This window comes from Dromiciops gliroides, chromosome 1, assembly GCF_019393635.1.
Source record: "Dromiciops gliroides isolate mDroGli1 chromosome 1, mDroGli1.pri, whole genome shotgun sequence".
Taxonomy (NCBI): Eukaryota; Metazoa; Chordata; class Mammalia; order Microbiotheria; family Microbiotheriidae; genus Dromiciops; species Dromiciops gliroides.
In genome coordinates this window covers 383,915,277-383,932,790 of record NC_057861.1, presented here as the reverse complement: position 1 = coordinate 383,932,790, position 17,514 = coordinate 383,915,277, and the positions used below count along the sequence as shown (strand labels likewise).

The following is a 17,514-nucleotide window of genomic DNA, read 5'->3' as shown; positions in this document are numbered from 1 at the left end:
AAAAAGGGGGTTTTGGAAGCAAAGTTGGCTTAGTTGCCCTGTAATCTACATAAATACTCTTGTTAAAAAATGAAAAAAAAATTTTACAGAGCCCCCAAAATGGGTTTAGGGCAATAGAAGTCTTACTGGGATTAAACAACTTTTCCAAAGTTTTAAATTTTTTTTATTTTATTTTATTTTTTATTTTTACTGTCAGTTGATTGGGACTACCATAGACTTCAGATTAGTATAGACTGATTTAAAAAGAAGAGACAACTTTAGCCTGATGGTATTTTGGATGTTTCTCTTGATTGTCCTTAGCTGGGCATGGTGACTCAGAACTCCAGAAAACCTGTGGTTACCTTATCTTAATAGAAAGGAGCCAAGAGCCAACAAAGAACAGCTCAGTGAGTAGAGACACCCATCAGAGGGAAGACATAATTCTCAGCAGACAATGGCGTGTTTCCATAACCAAAGAACCCTGACAATTCTGCAGCATTGTAAGCCTGAGTTACTCAGGTCATGTTTGTACACTGGTCACATGTATGCCCCATATATGTGTCTTGTGCCTTTGTTCTTTATGTTCCCGATGTGTTTTTTTTGTTCCACAAATATACTACAACCATTGATGTTTCCTATGCATGTGCCTGTCAATCATTTGAGTTTGCATTGTATGCCTTCTCCCCTGTTAATATTGTGGTAACCAATGGAAGTGTATATTCCTTATGTATGTAGGAGGATGTTTTTCTTATCATTTTATTTGTTCTGATACTTGATTAATTATCATGTTTCAAACTAACATAAGATAATGGCTATCTGGTAAAAAAAGAAACATGAGTGGGGGAATCATAATTGTTTTGAGTGGGTACTAAGCCAAGAGTGCTTCAAACCAAGACTAGCCTTTCTTGGGGGTTCACACATAAGATGATATTACAAATATTTGTATGTGTGTGTATGTGTGTGTGTGTGTGTGTGTGTGTGTGTGAGAGAGAGAGAGAGAGAGAGAGAGAGAGAGAGAGAGAGAGAGAGAGAGAGAGAGAGAGAGAGAGGCAGGCAGGAAAGGGGCAAGCAAAGATTCCTTCTTGACTTAAATATTTTTCTTGTAGATAGTATTCCAGATATATCTTTTGGGCATTTTGTTTACCCCCAAATCCTAGTTCAGACTTGCCTCATTGCTAATATTCAGCCATCCTAATAGGGATATGTAAGGCATGCTTTTCAACTCATTTGAAAGATGATTCTTATTCTTTTTTTGCGTGTGTGGGGGGGGCAATGGGGGTTAAGTGACTTGCCCAGGGTCACACAGCTAGTAGTGTCAAGTGTCTGAGGCTGGATTTGAACTCAGGTACTCCTGAATCCAGGGCTGGTACTTTATCCACTGCGCCACCTAGCCGCCTCGATGATTCTTATTCTTAAGTGAAGTCAATGATACTGCCCAAATCTCTGAAATTTGATTGTAGGTCATGGGAGGCAATAAAATGTCTAGATGCACAAATTGTAAGATAGGAAGAGTTATTAAAAGAAAAAGTATGGAAGGCAAATCACATTCTCTGAGGTCTAGACAATATGGAATATTTTTCCTCCTTTTTACATTTATCTCTTTGGAAGATCTGTCAACAATGAGCACAAGATGGTGGTGAGACATTTAACACTGTTGACCACCCTTTCCTCCTGCATACTCACTTTTCTTTGTATTTTCATGGCAATACTGTCTCCTGTTTCTCCTGTCAGTCAGTAAACATTTATTAAGGTCCTATTATGTGCCAGGCACTGTACTAAGCACTCAGGACACAAAGAAAGGCAAAAAGGAGAAGCCAAAAGTGAAAGGCAAGAGACATTCTTATGGGAGAGACAGTATGCAAACAGCTGTGTAGAATCAAGTGATTGTTGATAAATAGGATAGATAGGAGATAATATACAGAGAGACAGCATTATAAATAAAAGGGATTGGGAAATGCTTTCAGGAGAAGTTGGTATTTTAGCTGGGACTTGAAGGAAGGACAGGAAGTTGGAGGGTAGATAGCATGCTTTCTTTGATTCCTTTGCTGGATGATCATTCAAGTCCCTGTAGCTGATCTGTAGGTTCAAGTTTCTTCAAGGCTCTCATCTGTTCTATTTATTTTCTCTCATTTGATGATTTTATCATCTCTCATGGGTTCAGTGATCATTTCTAAAGAGATTACTCCCAAACATACATATACAGACTTGGCTCTCTAAGTTACAGTCTTGGATCACCAACTCCCTACTGGATAAACTCAACATCTCTAAGACATATCATTATCTTTCTCCTTAATTGTACTCATCTTATGAACTTCCCCATTTCTAATGAGAGTCCAACTATCCTTCTAGTTCCCTGTGTTTGCAACTTCAGTGTAATCCTCCACTCTTCCTTGTCCCTTACTCACACATTCAAACAATTGCATATTTCCCTGTCTTACTACTCACAAAGACACAACCTTAAATTAATGCCTTATCATTTCTTGCCTAGATTATTGCAATAGCCTCTTAATTGATTTTCCAGCCTTAAGTCTTTCCCCACTCTAATATTTCCTCCACACATTTGCCAAACTGATTTTCCTTAAGTAAAGTTCTCACTGTGTAATTCTCCTACTCAATAAACTCTAGTGGCTCCCTATTGCTTCCAAGGCAAAAAGATAAACTACTTCATTTGGCTTTTTATTTTTTTGGAGGGTGAGGCAATTGGGGTTAAGTTACTTACCCAAGGTCACACAGCTAGTTAAGTGTCAAGTGTCTGAGACCAGATTTGAACTCAGGTCCTCCTGAATCCAGGGCTGATGCTCTATCCACTGCTCCACCTTTCTGCCCCCTCTATTTGGCTTTTAAAGCTCAATTCCTTCACCATCTGTTCAAGACAAATTGGTGTTTTTGATGATTCTCACACATTACCTCCCTCCACCTCTACCCACCCTGTCTTTATACTGGCTTCTCCTAGTCTCAGAATGTACTCTTTCCTCACTTTGGCTTTACACTGTTCTGTAATTACTTCAAAACTCAACCTAAACACTCCCTTTAACATAAAGCCTTTCTAGAACTCCACGAATGTTACTGCCCTCTCTGCCTGAAGTATTTTGCATTTATTTTGTATTTATTCTCTCTATATTCAATATGTACATATTGTCTTTGTCTTGAGAATAGGGATTGTTTCAGTTTCATCATTGTATCTCCAAACTTAGCAAAGTGCTTTGCACATCGCAAGTGCTTAATAAATGCTCATTGATTGATTTAGCTCAGGATGGAATTGGACTATATGATGAGTAAGCAGCAACTCCTTATCCTGTGAAGGTAGAAGCTTATTGTTTCAGAGACTCATTAGTTATGTAACCCTTGGTAAGTCACTTATGCTCTGTTTGCCTCAGTTTCCTTTACTGTAAAAAAGGTGTAACTTTAGAACGTACCTCCCAGGTTTGTTGGAAGGATCAAATGAGGTATTTATAAAAAAAATTCTTAGTACAGTACTTGGCACATAGTAGGCACAATATTAATGCTTATTCCCTTTACCCTTATAGGTTTGGAGCTAGAAGGGACTTCAGAAAGAATCAAATACAAATCTCATTTTGTAGGTGAGAAAACTGAGGTCAGAGGGATCATGTGATTTACCTATTCTCATATGTAATAAGTGGGAAGAACTGTGATTTTTACCCAGGACTTCTGACGAGTACTCTTTTCCACTGCATGTTAATCATTCATCTGACCTTCATTGTGTGGCCACTATTTGCCAAGTTCTGTGCCAGGCTCTAGGGAAATAGATAAATGATGTGTATGAATATATGTATATAAATATGTGTAACAGATGATTTCTGTCTGGTTTGAACTAAAGAAACGAATGTAGAATTTTGGGGTGTCACTAAAAAAGACTAGTTCATTTATAGAAAAGCCTTTTCTAATTTAAGACACTTATTGGCTTTGGAATCCTCTTGCAAAGATTTAGTAAGCAATTCTTTAACCTTTCTTTGTTAAAGATGAGAGAAGCAGTGTACCCTTGTGCCTTTACTTGTTCAAGGGAAGAACAATAAGCAATCCTGTGTTTTAAAGCTTCTCCTCCTGGGAAGAGAGAGGAGCTGCCTCGGTGATGGATTCTTTCCTTTGCAAGGCGTTGAAGTGCTGTGCCAAGATCTGGCCATCTCACAACCTGGTTTTGTTAAACTTAGGGGTAAATACTCTGCAAACAGACTTGATTTGGATTTGTCTGTGGGTCTCCTTTTACTTAAAGACTTTGGAATCATGTCCACATCTTTCCCATTGCCAAAAAAGGTTGCTTTTGAGCACTAATCACTGTGATTATTCAAGGACTCCTTAGAAAACACCTTCTTGCTCTTCATTAAGTTGCATAGCTATTAAAATAGCTTTCCTTTTTTTACTGAAAATAGTAGCTTTCATTCAAGAATTCATAATATTAGTACTTAAAGACTTTCACAGAAGTACGAAAAACCTTTGAAAATTTAACCATTGTATTAGAAATCCCTCTAAAATACATTGTATACCAAAATATGTTGAATACTTTACTTTATTCTTAGAGTATACTGAATATAATTTAAACTTTTTTGATGAGTTAGTGCCATAATTGTGAATATTAAAATTATTCCATGCTATTTTATTCTTCTCCTTGCAATGAGATTTTGATGGAGTAGTTTCAACCTTACCCTTATACACCATTTATGCCTTGTCAGTCATAACCTGTGTCATTTCCACCACCCATCTTCTCCTGTTTTATTCTATATAAACTGTGCTATGCTAGAAAACATCTAGAAAATATTGCCAACAATGTTCTGTATGAATTCATATTATCTTTTAGTGGGCCTTCACTGCTGTATTCTTTTTATTTGTTTCTGACTATCTCTTTCAAGAATATTTCAAATTGTTTTTGTCTTCAAACTCCTAATACTCCTCCCCCCCCTCCTCCCTCCCTCCCTCCGTCCCTCTTTCTCTTCCGCTATCTCCCCCCTTTCTGTCTCTGTCTTGTCTCTGTCTCTTTCAGAAGGTGACCTCTTATACTACTTTATTAAGAAACTTAAGGCCAGTTGTCATAAATTCCTTCACTTTTCTACATGTTTCTTCATCTTTTTCCTTCTTTGAGTCTCAGATCATGAGATGCTCATTCTCCTTGATGAATGCAGTGCTTCCAGTGGTGACCTTATCCTATCCTTTCTGACCTCCCTTGGGAGCTTGCTTCAATGACCAATCCATTGTTTTTATTAATGATTAGTATCCTGTTCCATTTGGTAGTGTTGCCCATTGATATTCCATCTGTCATTTGCTGATTTCTTCCCTCTTGCCTATAAATATGTGCAGGTCTCTCTTATCCTAAAAAAACCCAAACAAAACAAACCAACACAAAACAAAAAACAAACCTTCATTTCATCCTGCTAACCCCTCAGACCATCATCTGATTTCTCCTTTCTTCCCTGCTAAACTTTTATTCATTCATTTATCTATCTATGTATCTATTTCTCTGTTTGTTTTTGGTGGGGCAATGAGGGTTAAGTGACTTGCCCAGGGTCACATAGCTAGTAAGTGTCAAGTGTCTGAGGCTGAATTTGAACTCACGTCCTCCTGAATCCAGGGCCAGTGTTCTATCCACTACGCCACCTAATTGCCCCTTGCTAAACTCTTAGAAAGAGGAGTCTATCCACATTTCCTTTATTACCTCCACACCTACTAATAGCTTAACCCCCAAATCTGGCTATCATCCTACTTATTTACTGAAATTACTCTGGCGAAAGTTATCAATGATATCTTTGTTATTAAATCCACTGGTTCATTTACAATCCTTTTTTTTTTTTTTGGTGAGGCAATTGGGGTTAAGTGACTTGCCCAGGGTCACACAGCTAGTAAGTGTTAAGTGTCTGAGGTCAGATTTGAACTCAGCTCCTCCTGAATCCAGGGCCAGCGCTTTATCCACTGCGCCATCTAGCTGCCCCGGTTCATTTACAATCTTAATCCTTCTTGAATTTTCTTCAGTTTTTGACACTACTGATCACACTCTCCTCTTGCATACTTTTACTTTCCTTGAATTCTGTGAAATTGCTTTTGTCAGGTTCAGCATCTACTTATCTCACTGCATCTTTTCATTCTCCTTTGCTGGATCATCACCTATTTACCAACTCCTAACTGTGTGCATCCTCTAAGGTTCTGTCCTTAGTACTCATCTTCTCTCTCATCTTCTTTGGTACTCTCATCTACTCCTATTGCTTCAATTGTTACCTCTACATAGATGACCCCCAAATCTCCCTATAAAATTGTACCCTCTTCTCTGAATTTCAGTCACCCATTTCTCTGTGTTGAACATCTCCATACATATGTGAATAGAGAGAGACCTTCAAAATCAGAAGTCGCCCAAATGAACTCATCACCTGCTCCCTACTAATCTGTCCCTACTCTGAACTTCCCTTTCTCTTTGGAAGGAACCATTATTCTTCCAGTCACCTAGAATCATCTTTGACTCTTCTCATATGTGAGTGATCTATATAATTGGATATGTTTGGTTATATGTAGTATTAATTGCCAATATCCACTGATACTCCCTCCATGGCATCTCTCTCATTTTATCTCTTCCCTCTTCCCTGCTCTTACAGCCACTAATGTTATTCATGTCATATTCAGAACTTATAGGGATAAGTGTAATAATCTTTTCACTAGTCTCTCTGCTGTTAATCTCTCTCTTTTCTCAACCATTATTCCCAAAGTTGCCAAAATAACGTTCCTACGCTAGAAGTCTGACCACATCACTCTTGTTCAGAAACTTTTAATGGTTCTCTGTAGATAATCACAACATACAAACTCTTCACCTGGCATTTATTGGCTTTCATAATGTTCACCAGCCTTCTCTTCTAGTCTTTTAAAAAAGTAATCTAATTCGTGAATTCTGTGTCCCAGTCAACTGGAAAACTAACTATTCTCCTAAATCAACATACCATCATCCAACTCTATACATTTATAGGTGCTATTCCCAATGTCTAATATGCACTTACTCCTCACCCTTACTTTTGAGATTTCCTCTTTTTGCAAGGCTCATCTCAGGTGTCACCAGCTGCTCACAAAGCATTCTTTATCTCAGAAGGTGTTTAGTGTACTTTTCATCTCATATTTCCCTAGAGTATTTTGACTGATGTCTTTTTTGCCCTCATTCTGCTTTTTGAGGACTTGTATTTCCTTTGTCCAATAATGAGAGTTCATAATCTTGATCTTTTCCTCTAATATTCACTCCTCCCTTCATCCTCGGGCCTTAGATATCTAGTCAGTTGCTCTATCTTGCCATTTCTATTTTCATAGCCATACCATTCTTTCTGTGTATATAGTAATCATCTTAGTTTTAGCCCCCACGACCTTTTGTCTAGACTACTGCAGAGGCCTCCTAAGAAGTTCTTCCTGACACAAGTCTTTCCCTTCTCTAACACACAATCTATACGATTGCCAGAATTATTTTTCTAAGGTAGATGTCTTACCATGTCCTCCCTTATTGCATAAACTCCACTGGTTCCCTGCCTCATCCAGGCTCAAATGCAAACCATTTTCTACTTGAAACCTTTTACCACCTGACTCCAACTTACTTCTCCAGCCTTATTTCACAATGATTCCCTCCATATACACATATTGTTGTTGTTTGTCCTTTGTTTTCAAACAGGACTGATGACATCATGATGTTGGGGTATGATGATGTCTTGACTTGTATATGAATTGGATTTAAGTGAGGAGGAGTTGTAACAAGTTATCACCAAAGCCCAGAGGCAAGACCAAAGTAAAAATGATTGACGATGGCCCAGAATGCAGTGGTTGACCTTAGCATCGTTAATGTCTGACCAAGGTCTAAGCACTCCACAACTCTTCCTTCAGCTGCCTTCATGACTGTTGGAACAAATTATTCTCATACACCCATTCTACCAGGGAAAGTCTTCACATGTTTTGTGGGAGATATCCCCCTATCTCATTGATGGGTTAAGACCTGCTGGTTACCCTCAACCTGGTTTAACCTGTCAAGACTAAGGTATGGCTGCTGCACATACTACAACTTTTTGGAGCCACAAATGAGACATGTATACTGTGGTTCTGGCCAACTAAACTTCTTACAATTTTGCAAACATGGCAATTTATTTCATATTTCCATATTTTTGTACTGACTCTTCTCCATGACTGAAATGCAATACCTCCCCTCTTCCATTCTTCAGCATCCTTAGCTTTGCTCAGTTCTAGCACCACTTCCTATATGAGGCCTTTTATGATTCCTCTTTTTAAATGTTTTCTTTTCCTTCTGCTCATCCCCTTGTATCTATATTGTATCTATATCTACATATATGCATGGTTTTTCTTCCAAATATACTCCTTGAAGACTCAGGACTGTTTTACCTTTTGTATGTGTATCCTCAGCATTGGACACAGTATCTGATCCATAGCAGGGATGTAATGAAAAGCTAGCTGACTAACCACTGATTGATTCAAATAACATCCTCTCAGTTTTCTGCTTCTAGTCTTCTTTGGCACAGAAAACCAGATAATGACAACTTTAGAATTATACTAAAAGGAAACATAAATGAGTTCTGAGCTCAGGGATCATACTTTTAATAAAATACATGAACTTTAAAGCATAGCATTTGTAATATCAATTTGGTTGTTCAAAAGCACATTTTGTTTAATTACTAGATTCTCAAGTGAATTTCAAATAATTAATATTGCCACTCAGTGGAAAAGTGAAGTGTTGATCTTGCCTTCTATTTAAATGTATCTTTTTTGTTTTTATTTATTTACATGTCTCCCTGATTACAATGTGAGCTTCTTGTATGCAGCAAATGTTTTTGCCTTTCTTTGAAACTCCTGAACTTAGCATGATGAGGGGCAAAGATTAATATATACTTATTGATCAATTAAGTTACTAAAATTTCTCCAGAAACTTTAATTTCAAGTATCTTGCTTATGGTTGATCAGATTACTATGATGAATTGTGAGAGATATTTGAAGATTACCATAGAAGAAAAAGAAAACAGTACTTGAGAAAGTAGTTTGGACATTACAAGGAAGATATGAGATATAAGACACTTCATTTGGAATATGCTTTAATTGAGTGGCTATGATTTGAAGGATAAATTAAAGCAGTCACAATGTTCTCATCAGGTTTTTCCAACCAAGAAAAACCACCACAAATTCTCCTATTTTTCTTTTCCTGAAGTGATTTTTCCATGTCCTTTTATCCAGCTCAAGAAATTCTATTCATCTTTCAGGGTCAAGCTCTGGTGTCACTTCTATCACACTTTAACAGGTATAAATGGTTTCCTTCCTCACACTTTGCAGAACATTTTGTTTATACTTTACTATGTACCCAAAATGTTTTATTTTGTATAATAGTTACCTATTCACATGTACCATCCCTATGCTAGATTGTAAGTGGAAACTTATTTTAATTTTTTTTATATCTCAGCCCAACATCTAACATAATGCTCTATATAGACTCCGGATAAACATTTGTTGAATTGTTTTTAATATCTTATCTATAATTGAGAGGTTAATTAGTATTTCAATAGCTATACAAGTCATATAAAGCATTATGGAATCTGATGAATCCATGAAGGAAAATCTTAGGAAGAGATTCTCTGTCATCATTGGGAACCATGAACAGTGAGGGATATGTCCTTGTGGAAATTCATGGCAATAATTCTAGGTAACTAGAATATAATATGATTGGGAGGGTTTCATCCCACCTGTTTGTTTTTTCTTTAGATCCTTGTATGCCAATGTCTTTTCATTTACTGTAGATAGTAATAAACAGAATGATGAAATGGCTTACTATTTTGCTGTAAAAGGAGGTAAGGAGGGAATATGTAATGATCATAAGCCTGATTATGGCTGTCTCCATCTGCTGGTGAAGCATAATATTGCCCCAGATCCTAGAATATTGTAGCATTGTAGAAAAATTAATGATATCAGGTTCCCATAGTATTACTGAAGTTTAAAACTCTGGGGATACCTATTACACAAACATATCGCATGTGGTTAATGATTTTATAAGGATCTGTGCCACCTTTTCCCACATAGCCCATAATGTAAGAGCCACTATCATAGACACAATGAGACATAGACATTGTATAACTATATGTTTCCTAACGTCTCCTTACAGTTACAAATACCTTTCTTTGTTCCTTTAGGATGACTGGCAAGTTGTCAGGGCCCCCCCCCCCTCCACGCACACACACAAACACTTTCCTAAGAGAGCAATTTCTGTCTTAAACAAGCAAGGAAGTAGGCTGAAGGCACTTTAAACCTGCTTCACTAAAATTAAACAATGGCACTGTCCATAGAGTTGTCAGACATGTTCTGAGATGAATAATAATTACATTAATAATTTTAAAGGCTAATTAGCATTTTACAGTAAACACATTGTTCATCACACTAAAGGGTGGGATGACTAGATCCTTTTTGTATAATAATTGCTTTTCAAAATAAGAGCTCATTTATCTTACTTTTAGTAAATATGCATTGTTATGTGACCCGGCACTACTTTTACTATACTGATTATTTCTGAGTTGGAGACCTCTTAAGTCTGAAAATGAAAAATCATGATACTTGGTTAGCACTAGGAAAATATTTTAGCTTCTACTTGGGTAACTGGAAAAAATGGACTTTGACACAAATCCTTTTTTTCTTAAATAAACTGGACTTTTACAAAAGTTTTAACATTTATTTAATCTTATTCTTCTGTCCATTTTCTTTTTCCTACTTCTTTTTCTTTTTCTCTTAAGAAATAGAAGGAAATTCCCAGATTTTGCTGCCTCAGCTAGAACAGAGTAAATCGCCATGGTTACCTCTTTGGTGCATCAGAACCTGGAAATACATCTTGACTTCACTTTGTTTTTTTTCTGCAAGCTCAAAGCTAAACTCCAGATAAATCTAAGAAGACTTTTCATCAGGATATTGACCGTTCTCCCCAAAAACCATCCTCTAGGGATTTTTCTGTGCCTCTAGCTTTCTTCTTTACTTTCCTTAACCAGCAGTTGCAGCAAACTCCAAATAAACCTTCTTGTCAGAACGAATGATCTAAAATTAATGTGTACTTGTCGACATGTATTACTTTTCCTGATGAAGATTCTTTGCCTGAACTGACTACAAACCGGGAGTCGTTCAGAAGCAGTTTGCTCATTGCCAAGGTTCAATGGCTGATAGAAAACACAGATAAAGCTTGGAGTTGGGTTTCAAACGATAAGTACAATGGTTCCTGACATAGAAGAATAAGAGAAATCATCAACAACCAGGCTGTTTGCTTCTGCCCTTCACCAATTTTAGTGTTCTTACTAGTGATGCTTATCTTATTTACAAAATACCCGCAGAGAAAGTGTCCAGCTCACTTTAAAATATACATCTGACTTCCAATTCCCTCCATTTTAGAGGGAAAGTCAAAACATCCATCCATCCATCCATTCATTCAAATCTTTACTAAAGAAACAATGAGTAACCCACTGTCCTAGGTTCTAAAGTAGAAACAAAGACCAATAACTAGTGGTCTCTGCTCAAGGAGCATTGTAGTATGGTAAAGAAGATATTTATACAAACAATTTTAAATGCCTGTGGAAAATGCAACTTAATCCCATGAACTTAGAGGAGGAACTGATCACTCAGCTGGGAAAATCAGGGATGGCTTAATCATAATGGTGTCAATTGATCTGTGTGTCAGATGAACAAGCCAAATATAAACCCTCTATGTGTAACTACTTTGTTTTGCAGTTATGTCTTTTGTCTTGATATTCCTAGTGCCTAGGTCAAGATCTAGCATATAGTAGGCACTTATTAAATGTTCGTTGATTAATTGATATAGCATATAAATACTGGCAAAATACAGCAAAGCTATTTTGAAATCCTTGCTGTAGTTCTGCTGCACAGAATAAAAACATTAAATAAAAATGTGTTTTGTCCTTTTGAGAAAGCTCCATGATTTTTACCAGTTTGTCTTTACTTATATTAAACAGCATCCTGTGAACATGGGAGAATGAGATTGAGAAAAGATGCTGAGTATGTAATTACTTGGTATATACCACATCTAAAAGCCCAGAAAAGCATTGGCACACCAGGAACACAGCAGTATCTCCATAAAAGTGTAATGACTAATACTAATACTACTAATACTAATATTTGAAAAAGCCTTTCTCATTTTAAGGTCTCTGTTCATAGGATACAACCATTTAAAGTTTTATGGTGCATATTTACAGATGAGCTAACCAAGAATTCCTAAGGATAAACTGATACTTAGAAGTAACTAACACTTCATGACTGCAGCCCTAACTAAAGTTGAGGTTGTGTATTATATGATTTCTAATAAAAGTAAATAGCTCATTTTCATAAAGACAAATCAAATTGTAATCCTATCAAAACATATTCTGCTTATGTTATAAATATATTTATATATTTATGTACATAAATATGTATATGTATATATGTATATATATGTATAAATATGTATATGTATATATGTATATATAAACATATAATCTTTCTTGATAGAATATAACCCTATCACAGGCAGCAATTATTCCACTTTTGTCATTGGATTTCTGATTTATTGCAGTGCTTGATACATATTAAGTTTTTAATAAATGCTTATTGATGGAATGATTGGATGATTAACTCCAGGGGCTAGGTTATCTGGGTTGGTTGATGATATTATTCAGATTAACTGGATCATGGACTTAACTGTAGCTCATTTAGTGCTGCATTAACAGGCCCTAAATGACACACTAATTTGAAAAGTTTTTTTTAAATTTAATTAAAATTCAGACATGCTAGAGCATTTTAAAAGTTATACCTGTGGGGGCAGCTAAGTGGCGCAGTGGATAAAGCACTGGCTTTGGATTCAGGAGGACCTGAGTTCCAATCCAGCCTCAGGCACTTGACACTTACTAGCTGTGTGACCCTGGACAAGTCACTTAACCCTCATTGCCTCACCAAGAAAAAAAAAGTTATACCTGCACTTCCACATTTAATAACATTATCAATAGAACTTATACATAAGTAGGTACTTTAGGAATTCCTTAATGTATTATAAAAATACAGGAAATTTGGAGGGATTTCTCGTGGGAGTAAGTTCAGTAGAACCGTCTGTCAATCACAATTAATTCCATATTGTGGAGATGGTCATAGAATCATAGAAATTTCAGATTTAGAAAGGGAGGAAATAAACATTTATTAAGCACTTACTATGTGTCAGGCACTGTGCTAAGCATTTTACAAATACTATCTCATTTGATGCTCATGACAAGCCTAAGATAAAGTGATATTATCCCCATTTTATAGTTGAGGAAACTGATGCAGACATAGTTTAAGTGACTTGCTCAGAGTCATGCAACTTGCCTTTAGGCCTGGATTTGAACTCGGGCCTCCCTGACTCCGCGCATAGTGATGTATTGACTGTGTCACCTCTCTATGTAGTCTAATATATCATGTAAAAAAGAAGCTAATTCTATAGTATTTACTAGTCTTTCCTTTAAAAGTTTTTCATGGGTAGAGGCACATAGAAAGCTCTTACTTGCAATCAGAGGAGATATTAGAACTCTCTCTCTCTCTCTCTCTGTCTCTCTCTCTGTCTCTCTGTCTCTCCCCCTCCCTCCCTGCCATTTCTCTCTTTCTGTATGTCTCTATATTTCTCTCTCTTTGCTTCCTTTGGCCCTTTCTCACCCCCCCCCTCTCTCTGTGCCACCCTCCTCCCTACTCTCCTCCTTTCTCCCTTCTTGACCCTTTCTATCACCTCCTAGGAGTGGCAAGTCTATATGACTTTATATAAGTAAGGTAATCCCTACTGTAATAATGAGAAGCTCTTTTTTGTATTAATAACTGTAATATATATTATATTTTGCATTATTTCTCATATCTGATTGATTATTATGTTGTTAATAAGCATTCGCCTACTCCAGATCTAATTCCTCCTTCTCTATGGTGAAATCATCTGGCTATTTTGTGGAGTTCAGCTTGGCAGGACCAACATGACCAATATGGCCCCAGGAGATCTGGTACCTCAAAACACTTCATATGTAGCAATATACTAGGGATTCTCAATCTATAAGCCATTATGATCTTTTTTTATATTTAATTGATTTCCTTTGTAACCCTATGCATTTTATTTTATGCACATAAAAACATTATTTTGAGACAGTCCATAGACTTCAGAAGACTACCATAGGATTTCAGGATACAAAGAAGGTTAAGAATCCTTGCTATAGATGGTAGAATTCGATGGTTCCCAGTTTCTAAGTTGTTGTGTAATGAAGGGTAAGGGGAAGAACAAAAACACTATTACCCAAAGTTAGCACAGTAGTACACTTTGAAATTTATTCACTTTCATGTTCTTCCTTCTCACATTATTTGCAGTACACATTCTATTTCTGGTAAGTAGCCCTGAATTACTCATATATTAATTCAGGATTGAATACAGTTTCCTCTATAAAATATATACCAAGTCACAGATAAACTGAAATGATATGGCAAAGAAAAATCAGCCTTTCAGAAATAAGCTTACCCTCCACCCCTATATTTTTTCTTGATCAACATATATTTAACATTTAATTCAGAAAAAATTATAGAAAATTATTTTAGAGGAAGTAATCAAACTCACTAATAAATATTCCCTCATATTTGAAAGATCAAGAATTCATAATCCTTCTATCTTAAGTCATGGATATTGACATGGGCAAGAATTTAACCAATGTGGCTTACTAAAATAGGAAATTCTCATTTAAGACTTTTATCTCCCCAGCTGATTGTTAGAAGTCTATTTCATGGGGTACTACTACTCAGCATGTAATTCAGTAGTCTGAGAAAATGCCAAAGTTTGATTGAAGAAAATGAATAGGTGAACTAAAATATTTGTAGCCAAATATAAACAGGCCCTTTATATGAGGTATTGTGGAAATTTTTAAAAAAATGTCTAAGTAATTTAACTTTTTAAGTGAAATAAGATGAGTAATTTCAATTTAACAAATATTTACTGGACATTTATTGAATGTGAGGCTCTGTACTAGATATGAGGAATATAAAGATGATGAAGACCCTACCCTCAAAACATTTACTATCTTGTAGAAAGATAAGATGAATACATGGGAATAGTTAAAGGTAGGATATGATGAGTACTGAAAAACAGAGGTTCAAAAAATTTAGAGGTTCAAATTACTCTGGTAGTTGTAAGGGGAGGGAAGAGAGATAACTTCTTATCAAGGGATTCTTAAAGGTTTCAAGGAAGACATTAAGTATCCTGGGATTTAAAATATGAGTGAAATTTTGTGGGGGAGATTAGGTTCTCTGTTGAGGGAAGAGTATGGTTGACTATGTAGTGCCATGGAAAAAGCATGGAACTGGAAAGCAAATTACCCCTTGGGGCCTCAGAAAAACCTTTGGGAAATGTGTAATATCACTTAGAGTAGCAAACAGATACTTCTGAAAATAAAAGGCTAAACACTGAAGTGTTTATTAATTCTTCCAAGGCAACATATGTTTTATAGTTGGGTGAACAGAAGGTTTAAGGAGACATAAATCATCACAGAATCATTGATTCTTAGATTTTTGAAGCGACCTCAGAAGTTATCTATTCCAACTTCCTCTGAAAGCATAGGTTTCTTCTACAATAAAAAGAAGGGGCCCTGTTTTTTGGTTTCAGGTAGTTTCTGCTTTTGAGAGGGTTGAAGAAGGAGCATGGACATAGGGAGCCTAGATAAGAATCATTATAATGGTCCACATAAGAGGTATTGAACTAAGGTGGTCACCTTGTGACTATTGATGTAAACAAAGATGGATGTGAGAGGACTATGCATTGCAGAGAAAACTGATTTCCAGTTATTCAGCACCTGGGAGGGAGTGAGAAATAAGGAATCCTTCAAATGCTTAAAGTGGTATGTAATTCCATATATATTTATAATGGCTGGCTGAGCAACAACAAAAATGGAACAAAAATATATTCATACACCAAACATTTATGTAAATCTATAGTTTTCAAAACATTCTTAAAATAAAATGTTTTAATTTGCTTTCATTTATGTTGATAGACATAGCTTACCTAAAAAAAAATACCCTGAGTAGAAAGCAACTAAATATATATTCACCTGGATATAAATTAAAGTTAAGCACATGTTGATTTGGAATGGAATGAAAAAAAAAGCCTAAGGATTTTGAGGTTAGTTGACTTGGGCAATTCTGAGCAGGATAGGATGACTGAAAGGATTTGGATGAGAATGAAAGCATGAAACAATCTCAGACCAGAACAGTTCATTTTGGGAGAAAGAGTTGATTTCTGGTACCTCAAATGAGTAAGACAGACTTAGGTAGAAGTTTGGTCACCATATCTACAGGTGGTGGGAGAGAGGTTAAGGAAGCAAGGGGGGAAGTGATTATAAAGCTCAAAATAGATGTAATAGAACAGGGTAACAACTAGAGGACAGGGAAGCTTATAACCTATTCTAAATTTCTGAATTTAACTAGCTCCATGTAGTCAATGTGCCCATAATAGGATAATACCCCAAAGAAAATTGAAGTGATTCACTACACAGCACTTATTACTGGAACCAATTCGACATATTCACCATTTCATTATTTTTGGTTAATTATTTTTTTTCAATAGGAAACAAAAAACAAAAACATGTCAGCCAGAACTAATGAAGAAATATTGTGCTGCTGCTTTTCATGTTGGTTGTAATGAAAAGTGTTCTGATTAATCAAAAGTGCATAAACACAGTAGGTTAATTGCAGGTTACTTATTTCTATTTTTTTTCAAACCTGGAAACACTACTGAAAGAAGATGATCTCTCTTTCCCACATGCTGTGTATCCTGTGTTCTTAGAATTCATTCTTAATTCAGAAGATGAAGACAGATAGCATTGCCCTGTCAGTGAGTGGATATAAAAAGGGACTGTTTGACTTTTTTGATAAATCTGAGGCCCTCAGTTGTCCATTTAGCAACTAAACATCTGCCCACCCAAATATATCTTGCCCAAGCTGGAAAAGATTTCATTACTGAAGAGATAGTTTCAATTCTGGTCCTTGAGTGCTGGTCATTATAGGACCATTATCCAAAGTATTTGTCAAATAGAGGCCTTTAATCCAGTAGACTTAACTGAATTAGTTATACCCTAAAGAAGCAGTAAAGCCCACTATTAAGAAATCCAAGTTTTCCAAACTTATGAATCAGGGAATTCAGTCTTTGAACAAAGCGTGATAGCCAAGTCATTGAAAGGATATGCCAGGAAGTAATTACCAATGACCTCCAAAGGCAGTCACATGGAAGAAGTCTGTTCTATCCCACCCCCTACTTATCATAGACAGATGCCAAAGAATACAAATCAAGTGTTCAGCAGAGTAAATGTCCTTTAAAACAAACTTTTATAGTGAGATAAGAAATTCTTAGCTATATGAATCAACAAATAAGAGGCAATTGCTGAGCAATAAAGATAAAGTATAAGCTATGGTTTTTAAAGCAAAACAACCTTAAAGTTAACTGTAAAGGATATAGTAACTTGGGAGAGAAAGGATCCCTGGTTAGTATAGCCTTTGAAAATCCTC

The 17,514-nt window shown here is 36.2% G+C and overlaps 1 protein-coding gene across 1 annotated transcript in view; it reads right to left on the bottom strand.

Annotated features, from left to right (window-relative positions):
* Positions 1–17,514, bottom strand: part of CDH20 (cadherin 20) — a 289,089-nt gene that overhangs the window by 219,576 nt on the left and 51,999 nt on the right. The gene's annotated exons all lie outside the window — the stretch shown is intronic.